At 41.2% G+C, this 14962-nt stretch overlaps 1 protein-coding gene across 2 annotated transcripts in view; it reads right to left on the minus strand.

The window, feature by feature from the left end:
* Positions 1-14962, minus strand: part of WWP2 (WW domain containing E3 ubiquitin protein ligase 2) — a 115221-nt gene that overhangs the window by 77009 nt on the left and 23250 nt on the right. The gene's annotated exons all lie outside the window — the stretch shown is intronic.

Below are 14962 nucleotides of genomic sequence, written 5' to 3' on the forward strand. Positions count from 1 at the left end.
TTCAAACTATACTACAAAGCCATAATAATTAAAACAGTGTAGTACTGGAACAAAAACAGGCACACAGAACAATGGAATTGAAATCCAAACTAAAGTCACACATATATGGACAACTAGTCTTTGACAAAGGAGCAAAGAACATGCAATGGAACAAGGACAATTTGTTTAATAAATGGTGCTGGCAAAATTGGAATGAAACTATAGTACTACCTCACACTATGCACAAAAATCAACTCAAAATGGATAAAAGAATCAAACATAAGACCTGAAATCATAAACTATATAGAAGAAATTATAAGTAAAACACAAAATGATATACATCTCAATAACATCTTTAAAGACTCATTCCCCAAAGCAAAGAAAGTTAAGAAAAAGATCAATAGCTGGGATTACATCAAACTAAAAGCTTCTATCCAACCAAAGAGATATTAGCTAAAACAAAGAGACACTCAGCTGATAGGGAGAAAATTTTTGCACTCCATTGCTGGTAAAAGACTACTCACAAAGATCTACAAATAACTCACATGACTCAACAAAAACAATCCAGCCAAAAAATGAGTAGAAGAGCTAAAACGACACTTCTCCAAAGAGGAAATGCAAATGGCCAACAGGTATATGAAAAAATGTTCAACATCCCCCATAATCAGGGAAATGAAAATCAAAACCACAATGAGATACCATCTCTAACACTAGTGAGAATGACACATATTAAGGATGTGGAGAAAAAGGAACAATCCTATACACTGGTGGGAATGCAAACTGGTCCAACCACTATGGAAAGCTGTGTTCCTCAAACTACTAAAAATGGAGCTCCCACATGACCCAGCAATTCCACTGCTAGGAATCTATCCAAAAAGATAGATTTCCACAAAACATTAATCCAAAAAGATACCTGCACCCCTATGTTTACTGCAGCACTAATTACAATAGGGAAGATGAGGAATCAACCCAAATACCCAAAAACAATGACAGGATCAAAAAGATGTGTTATATATACATAATGGAAGACTATTCACCAATCAAAAAAGATAAACTCATGCCATTTGCAGCACCATGGATGGAGCTAGAAGGTTATGCTCAGTGAATTAAGCCAGAAGGAAAAAGAAAAATATCGATGCCTTCACTTGTAGGAGGAAAATAGGGGAATCAAATAAAGGATCAGGGAAAAAAAATAGTAACAAAAAAAATGGCAGTCAAATATAAATCAGAAACACTGCAGGGGACAGGAAGGGAAAGGGATCAGAACAGGGGAGGGAAGAACACGGGATTATGGCAATGGTACACAGGTGAATTGGTGGTAGGAATTCTATGGGGACAACACCTGAGAAGAGAAAGCAAACATTGTACAAAAATGAAAAATTATGTAAAATATATATAAATAAATTATATATTTTTTAAAGTGGGTATTTTTTTTCTATCCTAAAAATGTTTCATAAAGAAAGTTTTAAGCCATATAAGTTCAGGGTCTCCCTGGTGGGGCAAACAGTTAAGTCTCAGCACTATAAAGCTATCCATAGTCACTGCAGCACAAGTTCAATACCTGGCCAGGAAGCTAATCTATATGGTACAGCAGACCTCTCCTATCTCCCCTCAGCAGTGTATTTTAGTAGATCCACCTGCTCTGTGGTGAATACTCTCCACATCCCCCTACCCACCTCTGGTCTACATCCCAGATACTGCATGCATGAATAAATAAAATCTTTTCTTTTTAAAGATTTATTTATTTGTGCATACAGAACTGGGATACAGGCCAAAGGCTCAGGGGTGGTGAGAGGCTTCACCAGAGACAGAGTGGGGAACAGAACAGGCAGATCGACGAAGTACACTGCTGAAGGGAGAAGAAGGCGGGTCAGGAGAGGTCTGCCACGCCATGTGGTCACCTCCGGGGCAGGAGGGAATCGAACTCATGTGAAAGCGCTTTAGATTCTCAGTGCTGTGCTTTAACCCGCTGCACCACCAGGGAGGGCCTAAAATCTTTTTTTTTTTTAAGCCATAAAGTTTCAAAACAGGCAAACCAGCCCCACAGTACCAGGGTCCTTGGGTAGTTAGGAAGAGGAGACCAGTCAAAGCCTAGTTCTGTGCTGGAGGTAAGCAAATGGCTTAAACACCCAGCCCCACCCCTCCCCCACCCCAGCCACTGGGACATGAGGCAAGTTTGATTTTGTTGATAAATAGAAAAGTCAGGAAATCAACACACAAAAACAGAACAGCCTAACATGGGACAGAAGCCCCAAACCCTGTGTGGGATGGAAACGGTTGCCACCTACCCCATCCTTAGCCCTGAGCTTACTCACACAACAACTCCTATATAGTTACTGCTCAGGAGCTATAATCTCCAGCTCAGAGCTATTCAATAGTCACCAAGGGGGAGCAGCTGTATATGAGGATTTCCAAAGGGTATGCGTTCCCTCCGTGCCTCTCACACCTTACAGAGCCAGCCCAGCAAGTACCATATATTAGAACCTCACTCCCCACCCATCATCCACTTTTTTTAATATTTTAATTGCTAGTATGTTACTATAAGTTATCTCATTGTTCTCTAGAACCAGACAGGACATGTGTAAGTATCTCTACAAATACTTTTTAGAGACAACCAGCCACTACCACCAAAAAAGCCTGTCCCGAGTCTCTCTAAGAAACAGGCATTATTGCTACATTCTTCAGAATGTAGGGGAGAAACCTCTGGATCCAGGTAAGGATCTACTATTAAAGAGTAGGCACCAGTTGCATATCCCTGAGGTTTTCAAGTTTCCCTAAGCATCTCTACCTTCCCTTTATTTCTCTCCCCTGTAATGGACTGCTCCAGAGCCTCCTGAGTTTGTGACTATTAATAGCCACTTTTACTGAGGGACTTAGTGAGTTCTATAAATTTCTGTATGATACCAGTAATCTGAAAACTAGTTCCTTCAAAAAATCAAGGAAAGGGAAAAAAACCACTTGCCAACCATGTGCAGGGACCACCTTGGAAGTGGAACCCCTGCTCCAGTCCAGCCTTCAGTTAATTGCAGCCCAGATAATGAGAGCCTGGAGTCTCATGAGCGATCCCAGGTCAGCCTGCCTAGCTAAGGTGCTCCCAAATTCTGACCCATTGAAATAATGAGATATTTGCTACTACTAATAAAATTTACTCTGGTTATTACTTTTTTTTTTAAGTCACTAAATATCATCTCCCTACTCCATTATGTTGAGATCCAGGGCATACATCCCTAGCAGGAGGTCCAGCACAGAGGTTACCCAGTCCAGCTAAACTTAGTTCAAATCTTGGTTCTATAATGTAGTAGCTGTGTAGCATTAAGCAAATTACTTAACCTGAGCATTAGTCTCCCTACCTGCAAAACAGAAGCAGTAAGAGGACATGTTTTAGGGGACACCTGTAAAGAACTAAAGTCACCCAGTAAGTTTCCAGGAAGCCGTCATTTTTATTTTCTCCCTGCTGATGTTCCTGTTTTTAGGCTGGAGACATGATTTCTGTTGATATAACTTGGTCCAATCTTCTCTTGCCCTTGCCAAGATTTTTAGGTTGCAGCAACAGATGACACAAAATCATCCAAGGTAAGCCACGCAACCAGCATGAGGACAAACATCCTGTTGTTCTTGTTTCTAAGATACTTCCTACAGAGGCCTGGCTACCTAGAGTCACTACATGGCTGTTGGAAACGTGCTGGGATGAACATTGTAAGGGTTCCTTGATTCCTTTCTTGTTATCTCAGGCAGATCATCATTTTACAAATAGACAATTTTTTCCCCTTCTTCTAGGAGTGATGATGCAGAAGGTAGAAGAACCCAAGATCTCTCTCTCTGGTAATGCCAACCTGCTGACACTACATCAAGATCCTCAGAAAGAAGCCAGAGTAATAACCTGGGTTTTTCTCTCCACAGTCTCATCTCAAGGCTCCAACCTACCTCTCCTGTCTAGTTTACCCACAAACTGTGTCCAGCAGAGTCATTGCGTACTGTTAGGCCCCAAAGTTATCTTGCAACTCTTTGAGACAACATCTGACCTTCAAAAAGAGACGGAGGGAGGAGCTAAACTTTACAGAAGACTATCACTCACTGCTATAGTATTTATTAAAAAGAGTCAGAAAGAGGCCCTCCCTGGTGGCGCAGCGGGTTAAAGCACTGCACTGAGAAGCTAAAGCCACTTCCGCATGAGTTCGATTCCCGCCTGCCCCGGAGGTGACCATATGGTGTGGCAGACCTCTCCTGACCCACCCGCTGCTCCCCTCAGCAGTGTACTTCCAGTGTACTTCGTCGATCTGCCTGTTCTGCTCCCCACTCTGTCTCTGGTGAAGCCTCTCACCGCCCCTGAGCCTCTGGCCTGTACCCCAGTTCTGTATGTACAAATAAATAAATCTTAAAAATATATATATATATAAAAAAAAAAGTCAGAAAGAAAAAAAAAAGTCAGAAAAGATTACTTACCATTGAGGTAAGTAATCAAACTGAGCATTGCTAAGAACAGGACACGCTGATACCAATATGGTTCCTGATAAAAGGCAGGATGAAGCACACAACACCACTGTGAAGTTACCAACTCATCTGAATCCAACCAAGTCGCTATGGCTCCTTCCCAGTTTACATGAAATAAGGGGAAAAACAAAATCAGTGCTACCATGAGGAAACAGACTAATACACAATATGGAACACCTATGTGGTGACTCACTGAACTGTTCCCAAAGACAATGTCATGAAATACATGGTAAAGAGGAGAGGAAGGAGATTCTTCCAGATTTAAAGAAACACCACACAACCACACACTTACATGTTTTGCATGGGTTTTAAACCTACATTTGAAAAAAAAATATTATTAGGGCAATTGGAGAAATTTACATCCAGGCTAGATAGTAGATGATGTCTGAAATTAGCTGATTTCCTTTGGTTCCACAGTGATATATGGTTGTATGTAAGAATGTTCTAGACTCTTGGTGGGAGATGCAAGAGTACATTACGCTAATAGCTGTACTTGTTTTCATATGGTTTAATGGATATAGCTCTGTATCAGAATTAATGCTATTTTTATGCTTTTTATTTTGTTAACAGTTTAAAAAATGAGAAGTAAATTTTGAGAGTAGTATCCAGAGGCTAGTGGTAAAGTGTGCCATATTCCTTTGGGCGTACATAAGCTTAGCTTATGTAAAGATTAGCTTATTTCTGTACAAAGGTTTGGGTCTGGTTCTCTTTTCTTCCCACTGTTATCAGAAATCTGTGCATTTCTTTATTCTTCAAGTTTTTAGCAGTAAATTGTCATGATACCTACAATTTTTCTGAAAATGGTTCAGGAGAAAATAATACACACCTCCACAGGTTCACCCAGACAGGTAAAACAGGCACAGTAAAATGTTAACAAATGTTGGTCTTGGGTGTTCACTGTATTACTCTTTCAATTCTTTGTATATTTGAAAATTTCATCATAAAAAGTTGGGCAAACTTTTTCTAAAAACTGGTAAGGCTATTAAAAAATTAAACCTCTGCGAACAGAACAACCCATTATTCTCTTTAAACACACACACACACACACACAACACCTGAGCCAGGGGAGCCCTACAATATATAATGGGACTAAAGAAACCATTAGCTAATTTAGTGACAGACTTGAGCATACAGAGGATGCTGAAAGGAGTAAGTGTGGTTGGAAAGCACAGACTGGAAGCTCAGCTATAAATAGCAGCATTAGCCACCTCGCCTCTGGGGCCCTCTGGTTTCACTACCGCCATGCCGACGCTGACAACACCACAAAGCGCCTTTCTCCTCCAGGTCATCCAAACAGCCTTTGGAGTCATGGCTCAAAAATCAAGAAACTGATGAAAAAATGGATATAGCATGTCCATTTCCATAACTAAAATCAAATTAGCAGAGGAAGCTCACCATCTCTCCACCTCTGCTCCATCCAGCCCTGCTGTACCTGTGGTCCCACAATTTACACACTTGCAGTGAGTGCCTATTATTCTAGTCACAGAGTTTGGGCTGAAAAACTGTGTTCCTTGGCCCTCCCTGGTGACACAATGGGTTAGGATGCAGCACTGCAAGCTAGCCTCAGCTGCTTCAGTGTAAGTTCAATCCCCTGCCCTGGAGGTGACCAACATGGCACAGCAGACCTCTCCTGCCTCACCCGCTGCTCCCCTCAGCAGTGTACTTTATCAATCTGCCCATTCCACTCCCCATTCTGTCTCTTGTGAAACCTTTCACCACTCCTGCACCTCTGGCCTGTACCCCAGTTCTGAATGCATAAATAAATAAATCTTCAAAATAAACTGTGTTCATTTATATTCTGTTAGGGTGGGGAAACAGACAACAATTTTTTTTTTTAAATAAACCACATCATCTGTTAGAAAGTGGCAAAATCAACAGAAAAAAAAATGAATCAAGGAATGGGGTGGAGTTGTTAGAAGTGAGAGAAGGGTTTGGGGCAATGGCAGGGTCCCACTGGAAAGATGGCAAATGGGCAAAGACTTCAGGAAGGATGGGTGGAGAAACCACACAGGTAACCAGAGGAAGATATTCTAGGCAGAGAGGAAAGGAAGCAGAGGTCCCAGGTGGGAGGATGTCCAACATGTCTGGGGAACAGCAGGGTGGCCAGTGTGACTACAGTGGATGAGGAAGACAAGAGCAGGCAATGTGGATCATGGGTAATTGTAGCCCAGAGGGAAGACACTGGAGCCCTCAAAAGGCCTCTAGCATTGACTGTATGTGAGATGAGCTACTAGAGGGTTTTGAGCAAAGAAGGGACATGATCCTGCTATTACCTAATTAATCATCTGGCTGCAGGAGGAGCAAGGGCTGGAGCAGACAAGGCCAGGTAAGAGAATACCTGGTAGGAGATACCCCAGCTTGGAACAGGGGATGGCAGTGTCTTCTGGGAATTTAGGACCCAAGGAAGATTCTAAATTGTCTCTTCATAGCATACTGCAAAAGATCCTTGACTCCGCACTGAGGCCAGCAGCCAGACTCCACAACCAAGCTTCCTTACTAACACTTCATCCCAGTCTCGTGGAAACAAAGCTTTGGGCAATTCATAGGCAGGAGGAGCACAAAGTGCCAAGTAAAAGCATGGTTGGGGGAGTAAGTATCCATTACTACCAAATGGAACACATACGTATAATGAAAAGGTTTCACTGGCAAAAGACTCTAGTTCCACCAAAAACACCAGGGTCCTAAACTCAAGTTACTGTAGCCATCAGCAAACATATTTCTATTATAGGACTGCTCCTTTCAGTTCTGTTATAAGGACCAACCAGTTGCCAATACTTTGTAATGCTGCTTTCTGGAGGGGAACAGAGAGCAGTAGGGTTGGACATAAGAATCTGGGGAAAGAACCTGGAACCTCACAACCCATGCCAGGATCTCTCTTTAAAAGTTGACATACAAGGACAAGCAAACATTAAGTGTTTCTGACGGAAGCACATGCCAATTCATCAAAAAGGAGAAAAGAACCCAGCCTCAAGAGCCACCTAGGAGTCGCTGGGAAGCAAAGAGCGATAGAGGGACATGTTTAACTTCAGGGGCACAAACAGCACAATTCCAAACATGGAAAACAATAGGACACACCATAGAGTCTCTCCAGCAATGAAATGCAAGGGGTAAAAAGAGAAAGGAGAAAGTACAGAAGGGCAGAAAAGACCAACACAAGTTGTTTGGATCCTAATACAAACAAACCAGTGGTAGAAAATAAATTAGGACGCAGCACTGCAAGCCAGCCATAGCCGCTTCAGTGAAAGTTCGATCCCCAGCCCTGGAGATGATCTATATGGTGCAGCAGACCTTTCTGTCTCACCTGCCACCACTCCCTCAGCAGTGTACCTCATTAATCTGCCTGTTCTGTTCCCCACTCTGTCTCTGGCGAATCCTCTCACTGCTCCTGCACCTCTGGCCTGTACCCCAGTTCTGTATGCATAAATAGATAAATGTTTTTTAAAAAAGGACGAAAATCTCCACTGGATTACTTGATGATATTAAATTATCACTCTTAAATTTTTAGAACCGAAACTGGTAGTATGCCTATGGGTTAAAAACACACTGAAATGTCATAAAAATAATCCAGTTAGGTGAATCAAAAATGGACATGGAGCCGTCTGTGGAGCTGAGTGACAGACATCAGGGCTCGTCGACTATTCTTTCCACTACTGTACCTGCTTGGCATTTTCCTATAGCAGTTTGTATTGGTTTTGTTTTTGTTTCCCCCACGCCAGAAAACCTAAGGCACAAAGAATGACTGTAAACTAATACATACAAGAATTTAATATCACATACATATTCTGGAATACAAATAGGTAAAAAATATACCAGGTCAAGCCATGTAGAGGATAACCCTCACTCTTGTTCTCTCTTCAAAGTCTCAGATTTTCAAATGTCTTCACGTTAATCATTTCCTACTGGAAAGAACTGCTAGGTGGAACAAGGATGAGTCATATTTTTCTAAGAGTTCCTTTCTCCCTCTCTTGACTTGGGCTTCTTAGTATATTTTTTGAGTATGGTACTAATAAGTAGAGATAAACAGGGCATGGAGTTGCCTTCCTTATTCCAGAAAAAGAGACCAGGCTACAGCCAAACTGTGCTCCAATCTGCAGCTCAGTTATGAAATACACACCTCCTGCCTGGAAGTGGCTCAAGTGGTATGAAAGACCACTTTTAAAAAAAAAAAGTTTATTAATTTATGTATGTATACAGGAACTGGGGTATAGGCCAGAGGCACAGCAAGTAAGAGGACTCATCAGAGACAGAGTGGGGAGCAGAAGTAGCAGAGGTACTGAAATACACTGCTGAGGGGAGCAGCAGGAGAAACAGGACTGCTGCTACGCAATAAATGGGTTAGCTTCTGGGCTAGGGATTGAACTCGGGCTGCAGTGGTGATAACGTGATAAAGCGGAGACTTTAACCCCCACGCCACAGGGAGGCCCTGAAAGACCTTTCTACTTTAGAATCTGTTTTCCTCACTAAACCCCTGTTCCCTTACCACCAAAATCCTGATATGGGGCCCTCCCTGGTGGCACAACGGGTTAAGGTACAGCATTATGAAGCAATCTGTAGCCACTGTAGCACAAGTTCAATTCCCAGCCAGGCAGGCAACCCACATGGTGTGGCAGACATCTGTCTCACGTGCTACTACCCTCAGCAGTGTGCTTCAATCACTCTGCCTGTTCTGCTCCCCACTCAGTCTCTAGTGAATCCTTTCACCCTCCCCCACACACCCTGGCCTGTACCCTAGTTCTTGTATAAATAAACAAACAAATCTTTTTAAAAGCTCTGATGTGCTTGAGGATTTAAAAATAATCATTTTCCCCTTTTTCTTCATAACTCAGAACACAAATGTAAGGAATTAACCAGAAAATTGGGCAAAATAAAACCAGACACTAATGGGAGACCAAGCCCTCTGTGTCAAGAGTCTCAGAAGCCACTGGAGATGTGACCTGAAGACAGCCCACTCAGTGGAACAAACAAACCTCCCTCTTTTCTGCCTTCCTCTGCCCTCAAACCCATAGTTACAGCAAAAGAAAATGAACACAAGCAGGGCATTTCAGTATTTGTTCTACACAAAGCTGTGAAATCCCAGTGCAGAGAGGAACAGAATTAGAGGAAATTCCAGAAAGGCAAGAAGTAAACAGTCTTTCCATTTCCCAACTGGAGTCTACTCAGCTAAAGAGAATGCTCATTCATGTTCCCTTTGCAGTAAAGGAAGCCAAAGGCTTCCACAATTTACAGTGTCTCTAGCTTCCAAGCTTACCCTCACCCTAACAAGAAAAGTTTTTTTCCCAGTTAGCATCAGGTTGTAAGAGCCACAATTTTTAAGGAGGGAAACAATGTCCACTTTGCTACATTTCACATCTCCTTGGCCCCCATCACTCACAACTTGCCAGGGTCTTCTGAGAACTCAGGGCTTAAAGACGAGTCTACTTGGCCTTGAAGCACTCTCCTATGTGTAGCTTCTGAGAATCTACCCTTAATCAACCCTGAAATTAAAATTTTGGTCTACTGTGGATTGCATTAACTCCTCTAGAGAAAAGCTTCATTTCATAAAGTCAGTTTATAAACTTTTCTAACTTTCTAGTTCTTCATTCAAGAAGCACTATGTGGGTACTTAATCTGCTAGACACTGTGCTAAGAAGTTGAGTTATAATGAAAAACGAAAAGATACATAGTTTCTGCTGTTAGGAACCTCACAAATCTGTGGGGAAAACACAAGTAGCTAGATAATCTCACAATGAAATACAAAGTTGCAACTGTGAAACAAATTTCATGTACAAAACCTAAGGTACTTTAGAAGCTGGATATCTGGGCCTCAATAGAGCGTCAAAAATGTTACCTGAAGGAGACACAAGGAAATTACATCCCTGCTCATGGACTGGAAGAATTAACATCATCAAAATGGCCATCCTACCAAAAGCAATATACAGATTTAACACTATTCCAATAAAAATCTCAATGACATTCTTCAGAGAAACAGAACAAATATTGATGAGATTTATATGGAACCACAAAAAGCCTCGAATAGCCAAAACTCTCCTGACTAAAACAAAAGAGACCGGAGGCATCACATACTACACCATAATACAAAGACGTAATAATCAAAACTGCATGGTACTGGAACAAGACATACAGACCAATGCATTCGAATAGAAAACACAGATATAAACCCTTAAGTGTATAGACAGCTAATTATTGACAAAAGAGCAAAGAATATGCAATGGAACAAAGAAAGTTTGTTCACCAAATGGTGATGGAAAACTGGGCTGCTACATGCAAAGAAATGAAGCTAGACTACTATCTCATACCATGCACAAAAACCAACTTGAAATGTATTAAAGAGCTAGACATAAGATGTGAAACCATAAAATAATTTAGAAGAAAAGGTAGGCAAAACTCTGCATGATCTACACATCAATAATATCTTTAAAGGTGTATCACCAAAAACAACAATATTGAAGGAAAGGATAAATAGCTGGGACTACATCAAGTTAAAGAGCTTCTGTACAGCAAGAGAGACACTGCACAAAACAAAACAACATCCCTCTGATTGGGAGAAAATATTTGCACACAGTACTAATGACAAAGGACTGATCACAAAGAGCTGATTAACTCAACAAAAATAAAGTGAACACCCCTATCAAAATATGGGCAAAAGAGCTACAAAGATACTTCTCCAAAGAAGAAATGCAGATGGTAAGCAGACATATGAAAAAAATGTTCATCACTTGTAATAAGGGAAATGCAAATTAAAACCACAATGAGATACCATCTCACACTGGTAAAAATGGTACATCTTAAAACAACTAGCAACAACAAATGTTGGTGAGGATGTGGAAAAAAAGGAACTCTCCTACACTGCTGGTGGGAGTGCAAGCTGATACAATCACTATGGAAAGCTGTTTGGAGGTTTCTCAAAAGACTAAAAATAGAGCTTCCATATGACCCAGCAATCCCACTCCTAGGTATCTACCCAAAGGACACAAAAACACTGATTCAAAAGGACACCTGCACCCCCATGTTTATTGCTGCTCTATTTATAATAGGGAAGATCTGGAATCAACCCAAATGTCCAAAAATAAAAGACTGGATTAAAAAGATATGGTACATATACACAATGTGTACACATCAAAACAGATAAACTCATGCCTTTTGCAGCAACATGGATAGAGCTGGAGGAATCATGCTTAGTGAAATAGGCCAGAAAGGAAAAGGAAAATACTGGATGGTTTCACTCATAGCAGAAACATGCAGGATCAGGGTGGGGGAAAAAAGAGAGACAAACAAAGGCAATAGAGTAAAAATGAAAAATATGAACAACTATAAACCAGACACATTTTATGGGGGTGGAAGAAAGGAAGAATGGGATCATAACTGGGGTGGGAGAGTGCATTGGACTGTGGTGATAGCACACAGGTGAATTGGTAGTGGGAAGCCCATGGGGATTACAACTGAGATAAAAATGCACAAAAAGAATAATGACATAAAAAATAAAATATATGTTTTTTTTTAAATGTTACCTGTAGTTTCAGACAACCATGCTGGGTGGGGTGGGGGGAGGAGGCAGGAGATACACCACATGCTAAGGTCCTGAGACAGGAGGAGGGAGGAATGTGGGGAACTAGGGTGATGATGGGGGGAGGGGTAAACATTGTTGTAAAATGAACAATAGTGAAAATAGATATATTAATAAACAAACAAAAAAACCAAAGGTCCTGAGACAATGAGCTGGACAGAGTCAGGAAACTGAAAAGAGGTAAGTGGGGGTGGAAGAGAATATAATCCAAATGGGACAGGAGATCCAGGAAGTGACCAGACACTGCAATACACTGCGGGAAGGCCATGGGAATTCGTCTCACTCTGAAAAGCAGCTGCCTGGTACTTAAGAACTTTAAACAAGGTGTAACTAGATCAGCTTTGAGACCAAAATTCATTCTGTGTGCAGTGTACAAAATTGACTAGAGGGAAGTGAGGGTAGTTACAGGCAGGGAAGACACGAGGCTACAGGAGGGGATGAGGGTAGCAGAAGTGGAGATGAAAGGAGGAGTCAGACTTGCAAAAGTGAAAACTAAGAGAACGTGAAAGCAGATTAGCAAAGGAGGTGAGCAAGAGGGAGGGGTGGAGGTTTCACAGACGACTTCTGGGTTTCTCACATACCTAACTAGACAAATGTAGGGTATAAATAGCAAACATGGAACACTGGCTATGGAGCAAGTGTCAGGGAGAGGTGATCACCTCATTTGGATGAGTTGATCTGGAGATGCTGTAACAGATTCACAAAGAGACAGCAGGGCCATGGTCAGGAGTGTGGGTAGTATGTTCAGGAGCAAGATCTGGACTAGAGATTCAAATCTATGCGTCACTGTACATGGTGGTTATACATTAAAAGGAGATACAGATGAGCACATGATCACAGAAGAAGAGGGTGGGAAGACTGGAAACTCCACCATTAACAGTCAAACAGATGAAGATGACTTTGCAAAGAAGAGCTGGAAGAACCATCATGGAGGCAGGAGGAAAATCAGAAAGGATGGCTAAGAAGGCAGCAAGGGCTGACTCTAAGCCAGAGATGGAAAGTCTGCCTTTAAATAGGCATAGGGTGGCGAGCTCAAGCACAAGCATCAGAATCTTGGTCAGTGACAATGATGCCATCATCCTTCTTTCTCTAGATTCAGGTGCCCAGGGTTCCAAAGGCAAAGCACAGACATCTAGCTACATTATTCTCTACTTATAAGCAAAAACAAGTGTCCACACATATACAGTTCAGAATTGACTCTTCATCACAGTCATCCATCTAATAAGGTCTGTTGGAGCCAACCAGACTCTTAAAAGGCAGAGGGGCCCTGTAATACAGGATACCAAAGGCCTCACCAATCTTGGTAAATCTCACTGTTTATCAAGCTGTAGCATATTTTTAAAACTTTTAAGCTTTGTAAGGGAAATAAACACAGATCTGGGAAAGTCAAATCTTTAGAATAGACTGTCAGTTCCTGTGGTTTCTGCTGCCTGCGCTCCTCTTGTCCTGGGCTAACTTTCACAGCTCATCATTCTCCGCACCCTCTGGGAAACTCATACCACACCAACTCTGCCATGGCCAAGAATCAAAGCCGTGTTTATAAACATGGTAGAGGCAGGCTTTCAATGAGCAAACCTCCTTTTACACTGACTTTGAATATAGCAGACAGGCTAAAGAGGATTTTTGTGGTTAAGAGTCTGTTTTTTTCTAAATCTCCCTTTTATAAGCTGGCTTTTTAAAAACTACAATTTCAGATAAATGAGACATGATACAATTGAGATTTGGCTTTATGAATAAGAGTGCAGAGCAAGATGGAAAATTATTCCTACAACAATGTTAAAAAAAGAACATGAAGTTATAGAATGAGCCCTACTATTAAATATCCTGTTTTCTAAAAATTATGAAAAAAGGCAAAGAAATGAATGAAGGAGAGAAAAGGTAAGTTGTGTTTGAAGAGTAAGATGATGATACCAGGGTTTTATTTTTTAAATTACCCACTATTTTTTGTCATACATTTTTTTCTAAATCTCCAAAGTAGTCAGACATGTAAACTTCAGTGCTTACCAGTGACAATAACATGGTATCTCAGATCTGCTTTCAAATACTTCCCCTGAAAGTGGGGACTTCACATGTGCTGACTTTTGCTAACACTGGGTGCTGGGCACTGGATAGTTCACTACACTACCCTCTCTGCTATTTTTCTGTTGAAATTTTCGATAATAAAACATACATTTTATTCCATTTATGCTATATAATATTGTCTATACAATCTCTAACTTGAAAAAAAAAAAGCATGCTCTTTATAAAAAATTCAAACAAGACATAAAGATGTAATAGGACACCAAGCTCTTAAACACACATCTTCCATGTCCCTTCACATGATATGACTCACAGCTGACAATTTCATACAAAGCTGTCACACCTGCAAATACTAGTGCAAAGGCACATATACATATAATGGCGTATACTAAACTGAAGTCACCCCGGGTCCACAAGCAATGCCTTTGATTTTCTACTTTCTGTATTCCAAATTCTTTTAAAGCCAATCAGAAATAATTCATGAATTGAGGAGGGTTCCAGGATTGAGAGGGCATGCATGTTCAAGGTGAATTCTGCCTTTAGTATAATCACTCTCCTTCCAAAAAATTTAATTTGGGCCTCCCTAAGCAGGCTTAAGTCTCAGCACTACCACCACTAACAATAGCTGATTCAATACCCAACCAGAGCACAGCAGACCTTTCCTGTCACTCCTACGGCTCCCCACAACAGTGTTTCAGTCAATCTACCTGTCCTGTTCCTATCTCTGATGAATCTCTCACTTCCCAGACCTCTGGCCTACACCCCAGTCCTTCTACACAAAAATAAAGAAAATCTTTTAAAAAAACAAAGACTTGAAAATAACAAAAATAATGAACAACCATATACCAGAGACATTTTGTGGGGGTGGAATGGGATCAAAAATGGGGGGGGGGAGGGAAGGGAGGGAAA

This window comes from Condylura cristata, unplaced genomic scaffold, assembly GCF_000260355.1.
Source record: "Condylura cristata isolate star-nosed mole 26May11 unplaced genomic scaffold, ConCri1.0 scaffold00028, whole genome shotgun sequence".
In the NCBI taxonomy this organism is placed as follows: Eukaryota; Metazoa; Chordata; class Mammalia; order Eulipotyphla; family Talpidae; genus Condylura; species Condylura cristata.